This window comes from Tamandua tetradactyla, chromosome 7 (assembly GCF_023851605.1).
Source record: "Tamandua tetradactyla isolate mTamTet1 chromosome 7, mTamTet1.pri, whole genome shotgun sequence".
NCBI classification, from domain to species: domain Eukaryota; kingdom Metazoa; phylum Chordata; class Mammalia; order Pilosa; family Myrmecophagidae; genus Tamandua; species Tamandua tetradactyla.
Window position 1 is genome coordinate 158,211,662 of NC_135333.1, and position 7,078 is coordinate 158,218,739.

The following is a 7,078-nucleotide window of genomic DNA, read 5'->3' on the forward strand; positions in this document are numbered from 1 at the left end:
ACAGATTTGCTAATGTGCATTTAATAACCAAAGGACTGAAGATGTCTGGGCTTTTATTCTGGAATGATTCTAAGACTGCATCCATTAAGTGCAAACAAAATAGGAGAAAGTATTGGCAGAACAGAAGTGATGTACACTTGATCAAATCCATTTAAATATTATTCATGGCATATAGCTTAGTCCACGCTCTATGTTTCTATGGCTTGGGCTTCATTGGTCTTTCACTGCTCCACTACATCATTTGCTAATGGATCATCTGTATTAGGAGCCCTTATCAAAGCCTGGATTGACAGCAGAACTGTGCAAATCTGCAGTACTGGGGACTGCTTATCTTTAAAAATATATAAACCTATTCTTCCCAATTTGACTACATCAGGGTGATAAATTTTGGTCATGAAATATACTTTAGGGTCTACCATTGGGTATTCTTCTGGAAAGAATAGTTCAAGTTTAAAAGCCTGTCCCTCAAGGGGGGAATCTTGGGGGCTAGCAATGACCACATGAAAATAATGGGCATTGTTCTTATCTGATTCAGCTTTAATACTGGGAACTGGTTCTGCCAGCAAACACCAGGTGTCCTTGACAATCCTGCAGGGCAGTCTGGCCATCTTGTCAGATCCCGAGTTCCTCAGAGACCTTTTAACCACTCATGAATAGTTTTTTGCAAAATGAAGACGTATGGACTAGATGCTTAATTTGATTTATTTCTGTTAAATAAACTTATCCCCCCATAAAAAAGAATTGGATAATACATTAGTTACCAAAACATGGGAAGATCTCTAGCACAGAGCATCAGCACAGTTCACATTTCAACCTTGGTCATCCTGCTCTGTTTAATATTTTAAATGATTATATAAATGAACACACAGAAGGTATGCTTACCAATTTTGCAGATACCATAAAACTGGATTTATTTATTGGATAATAAACAGAACTCAAAGATCTGAAGGGGAGTCGGGGCAAGCTGGCAGTGCAGTGAGGTATGAAATTTAGTTAGTCCTCCAGGGCAGCTAGTAAATAGCCAGGAACTGTATGGAAGAACTCTTTTGGGGACTTCAGTGACTGGACACATGTCATACAACAATCTGGAATGGGTGGAATGGCTGAAATTCCACACAGAAACTGTAAGTCTCCCAAGCTGTGGAAGCCTGCACCCTCCACACTAGCATGACAAGCTATCTCTGAGTTGATTCCCCAAGGGGAAAAGATCAGTCTTTACTAGGAGTAAGGAAGGTGACTCAATCAAGCTCCAATTGCAGAATTAATTAACAATTTCAGACTGCTGAACACAAGCTCTGGGTGCATACAAATCTGGAACAAGTATGAAAGAAACTGGGAGGTTTTGCCCCTACAGAGAGAGATTAGGACTAACAAAAGAATAGAAGCTATTTGAATTGGGCAATCTCAAAATACTGGAAAAGGAGCAAATAGAGATGAGTACCAATTCTGGCTCTTGATTGGCAAACACAGGGGGCTGGGATCTGTCTCTGAAAAAGCTTTTTATTTTTTTCTCTCTCCACTTTTTTTTTTACTTCCTAACAGCCCATTGGGTAACACTTCAGGCATTCTAAAGTTTCTGCACTGCTCCAGACAAGGGTGGAATTAACATTTGTCTAAGAGACAAGAACAGGTGAAGTGTGAGAGATAATTACCTAAGGGCCATATCTTTAAGTATCCTCTACTGGGGGCAAGGGAAGATAGCTCAATCAAGCTCCAATTTTGGCTTTAATTCCAGCAGAGAGGCGGGGCTGGCAAACAAAAAAGTAAAATGAAATGAAATAAAAAAGAATAAAGCCTGAGGATTCTTCAGTCAGCTGAGCTCAGAGTACTGGAAAGGGAGGCTCATAGAGCTGGGTACCAACACGAGCTCCTCACTGGAGAACATGAGGGCTGTGGACTGGCTCTGAAGAGGGTTTTCTTTTTTTTTTTTTTTTCTACTTTTTAAAAACTTTTCTAAGTAGCTCATTAGAGAAAGCCTCAGGCATTTTCAATTATCAGTGGGACCCTGGCAAGAGCTGAGTTGAGAAAGGCCTGAGAGACAAAGTAAAAGTCAAGTGGGTGAGATAATACCCTAAAGGGTGTATTGTCCCCCAAGAAAAGGGTGTTCAGAGCCCAACACAAATGGCAGCTCTCATTTAGGGAATTCAAGCCCCAGGGGCTGGAAAACGGAAGCTATCAAAACCCACCTTTCACTTCAGCCTCTTTCTCAACCATACCTCTGGAAGATGGGGGGATTCACTGAGAATTAACTGTACTACATCACTTTATGCCAGTGGGGAGATGTGGGCTGACAAGTGTGACCTGCTGGGCAGTATGAGAAAAGCACAAACTCAAGAAGCTTCATAGGAAGGTCTGACAACCTGCTGGGTCTCACCCCCAGGGAAACTTCATACTGATTCTACCCTCCTCCTGGGTCCTGGGCCTGTCTCATCTGGAAAAATCTGATTGGGGTTGATCATATCTGGGGAGACCTTCCTTAAATAAGAGTTCTATATGGACAGAGCAAGAACCAAAAAGAACAAGAGCTGAAAAATTCTGATCCAACAGAAACTATGCTAGAGTTACAGAATAAATTGAACTGAACACCAAAGGACAGATAGAGAAAAAGTCAATCAATAAGAAAACCCTAGGTAAAAGAATGAAAATGACCTCCAGAATAAACTAATCAAGGACATCAGAAGCCTAGACAACAGCAAAAAATGTGAGTCATACTAGGAAAAATGAAGATATGGCCCAAAAGAACAAACTAACATTTCAAACAAGACACAGGAGTTGAAACAACTAACTAAGGATGTTCAAACAGACATGCAAATTCACATCAAAAATCAAATCAATAAGCTGAGAGAAGATATGGCAAAAGAGATGAAAAGATTTTCTTTTAATCTAAAGAAAACATTGGACAACCATAAAGAAGAACTCAAAAGTTTGAAAAACAAATGGAAGAACTTATGGGAATGAAAGGCACAATAGAAGAGATGAAAAACACATGGAGATTTACAACAGAAGATTTGAAGAGGAAGAAGAAAGGATTAGTGAGCTAAAGGACAGGACTTCTGAAATCCTATGCACAATAGAACAGATAAGGAAAAAAATGGGAAAATATGAGCAGGGTCTCAGGAATTGAATGACAACTTGAAGAGCATGAATATTTATGTAATAGGTGTCCCAGAAGGAAAGAGAAGTAAAAAGGGACAGGAAGAATAATGGAGGAAATAATCACTGAAAATTCCCATCTCTTATGAAAGACAAAATTACAGATCCAAGAAGTGTAGCATACCCCAAACAGAATAATACAGACAGACCTATTTCAAAACAATTACTAATCAGATTGTCAAATGTCAAAGACAAAGAAAGAATTCTGAAAGTAGCAAGAGAAAAGCAATCCATCACATACAAGAGAAGCTCAATAAGGGTATGTGTGAATTTCTCAGCTGAAACCATGGCAGCAAGAAGGTAGTGCTATGATATATTTAAGATACCAAAAGAGAAAAACTACCAACCAAGACTTCTATATCTGCAAAACTGTCCTTCAAAAATGAGGGAAAATTTAAAATATTTTCAGACAGACACTGAGAGAGTGTCTAATGCTATACAGAAATACTAATGGGAACACTATAGACATATAGGAAAAGACAGGAGAGAGAGGTTTGGAAAAGTGTGTAGAAATGAAGACTATCAGAACAGTAAGACAGAATAAAGTCATGAAGTATGCAACAATGTGGATGAATCTTGAGGACATTATGCTGAGTGAAATTAGCCAGAAACAAAAAGACAAATGCTGTATGGTCTCACTAATATGAGCTACCATTAATGAACAAACTTTGAGAGTTAAAGTGGAGAACTGAGGCTTTCAGCAGATTGAAAGAAGGTAGAGATTGGGCATTTGATGCTGAAAGACTATGGATGTTCAACAGGATTGATGGTATAGATCCAGAAATGGATAGGAAAATAGTATCTGATGGTAGCACGATATTATAAGTGCACTGAACAAAGATGAGTGTGAATATGGTTGAAAGAAGAAGGCTAGGGGCTTGTATGACAGCAGAAGGAAAGATAGAAGATAAAGACCGGGACAGTATAACTTAGTGAAAACTAGAGTGGAAAATTATGGTGATTAAATATAAAAAATTAAGACTGCTTTTACATGAGGGAGAACAAATGAATGTCAACATTGCCAAGTGTTAAAAAATGGGATGATGTCTGAAAAAAATACAGTCAATGCAAACTAGAGTCTATAGTTAACAACAACATTGTAATTTGCTTCCAGTAAATGTAACAAAGGAATATACCAAAGCTAAATGTCAATAGGAGGGGGATATAAAGGAGGGGTAAGAATTCTTGGTGCTGGTGTTTCTCCTTCTTATTGTATTTTATTTTTTTATTCTTCATTTTTCTTTTTTTTCTTCCTCCTCTTTCTTTGTGGGAGAAATAGAAATGTCATAATATAGATGTGATGCTGAATGCATAACTAAATTATTAGACAGGGAATCATTGATTGTTTACTTAGGATGGATTATATAATGTGTGAATAAAACTGTTTAAAAATAAACAGAAAGATACAAGTGCTGAAGAAAATGTGGAAAGAGGGATATACTGTTTCCTTTTCACTGATAGTGGAGAAATAGAATGATACAGCCCATCTGAAGGGCAGTGTGGAGGTTAAGCATAGAATTGCTGTATGATCCTGAAACCCTGTTATAAGGTATATGCTTGGAAGAACTGATAGCAGAGCCATGAATGGACACTTGCACACAGAAGTTTATGCTGCAAGTATCCACAATTTGCAATGGATAGAGGTGTACTAGGTACATTGACTAGTGAACAGGATGGCAAACAGCGGTCTATACATAGAATGGAATGCTGAGTGGCTGCAATAAGGAATGAAGTTCTGAGGTATACTTGCATACCTCAGAATGAATGGACCTTGAGGACTGTATGTTGAGTAAAATAAGCCATAAATGAAAGTGCAGGCATTATAATGCCTCACAAATATGGACTAACAATAATGTGCAAACTCTGAGAATTGAATCTGAGAGCATAGGTTGTCAGGGGAAGTCTTATTGTAAAGGTTCCTAGGCTGTAAGCTCTTACAGGAGTCACATCTATTCCTGAGTTGTAATGGTTACTTCTAAATTCTGAGATGCTGAGCTCTTTGTATATAACCTGGGCGGTCCCTGGAACTTTGTGTATCTTTGTGACACTTGGGACTCAGAGCTAGAAATCTACAACTCTAAACATCAGCATTACTCCATGCAGCAGCTGTTTAAAAAAGCTGAAAAAGATATCAGACTCCACTTAGAGATATGAATGAAGCAGATCTGTTTAGGACTAAGGTAAATCTAGCTAAAGGATAAAGGATGATATTGACTGTGTTTTAAAATTTCAACTCCTGTGTGAGACCAAAGGAAGAGATGTTCATTTGGTGCAAAGTGTATATTTTCTATAGCACATTATGTAATTTAACTTGTATGGTCAGTTTATTTGGACACCATAAGTACATGGAATCTTGAATAGGGAGTGAGCTCTTGTTGGTTTGTACAGGTTAGTGTGATGGCCTAATATCTCCCAGAGTAATTTGGGTAGAGAGCAGAAAAGCATTTGCAAAGCCCCTTTGGGAGACTGGGGGAAAATGTGGAAATATTGAACTTCCCCACCTAGGAAATTCCAGCTATTCTTGCAAGCACTGGGACCACCAATTTAATAGGCCAAGCCCTTAATCTTCGGGCTCATCCTTATGAAATTTATTTCTACAAAGAAGAAGCTAAGCCTACTTATAACTGTGCCTAAGTATCACCCCCACAGAACCTCTTTTGTTGCTGAGATGTGCCTGTCTCTCAAAGACAATACAGTAGGTAAGCTCACTGCCTTCCCCCGTACATAGGATATGACTCCCAGGGGTGTAAATCTCCTTGGCAATATAAGACAGGACTCCTGGGGTTGAGCCTAGCCCTAGCATCATGGGATTGAGAAAGCCTTCTTGACCAAAAGGGTGATGAGAAGGGAAGGAAAGTTTCAATGGCTGAGAGCTTTCAAATAGAATCAAAAGGTCCTTCTGGAGGTTATTCTTATGCATTACGTAGATATCCCTTTTTACTTTCTAGTGTATTAGAATAGCTAGAAGGAAATAACTGAAACTGTTAAGCTGTATTCCAATAACCCTGATTCTTTTTTCTTATTATTATTTTTTATTTTTTTGCTGTAGCCTTGATTCTTGAAGATGACTGTATAACTATATAACTCTTACAGTGTGACCATGTGATTGTGAAAACCTTGTGGCTGATACTCCCTTTATCCAGTATTTGGACAAATGACTAAAAATAAAGACAAAAGATAAGTAAATAATAGGGGAATAGGAGTCATAGGATGTTTGGGGTGTTCTTTTTCATTTTTATTTTTATGTATATTTGGGGGAAGTAATGAAAATGTTCAAAAATGTCACAAAAATGTGATGAATGGCTAACTATATGATGATACTGTGAACCACTGATTGTACACTTTGGATGATTATATGGTATATGTCTACATATCAATAAAATTGCAATAACAAATTAAAAATAACAATGTAAAATTTTAAAAAGCTGAAAGAAAGGTCAAGACTAAAAAATCCATCCCTGGGGGAAACCTTAATTGCAGAGTGAAAGAATACAGTAAAAATAAATACAAAATAAAGAGACTTGACCTGTCAACAGTCGTTATAAAACAGATAAAATATTTTAATCACCTGTAATGAACTGGCAATAGTGGGGTTTTGGAAAAGATAATACACCCACAGTTATGTAGCGTGGTAATTTCAGAACTGAATAAGACCGAGGCTGGCTTAAATTAATATGTTTGAATCTTTTGAATATTTTGAATGCATGAACAAACAAAGGAACAACTTAATGAATGGAATAACTAACCAACAATTTTGAGGCTTAGTTGGGTAAAACTAAACATGATAAGTGCTCATTTAAAGAGTTGTATAAACTATTTCCTCACAATCATAGCTGTAAATATTTGATGGACTGCTTTACAAAGTAGTAAACTCCCCATCTTTGGTCTTAGTAAAGTGAATGGCAGCCTCAAGACTTACAAAAAA

At 37.6% G+C, this 7,078-nt stretch overlaps 1 pseudogene; it reads right to left on the reverse strand.

The window, feature by feature from the left end:
• Window positions 1–221: 221 nt before the first annotated feature.
• LOC143690273 (ubiquitin-conjugating enzyme E2 N pseudogene) lies at window positions 222–608 on the reverse strand (annotated as a pseudogene).
• Between the last annotated feature and the right edge of the window lie 6,470 nt (window positions 609–7,078).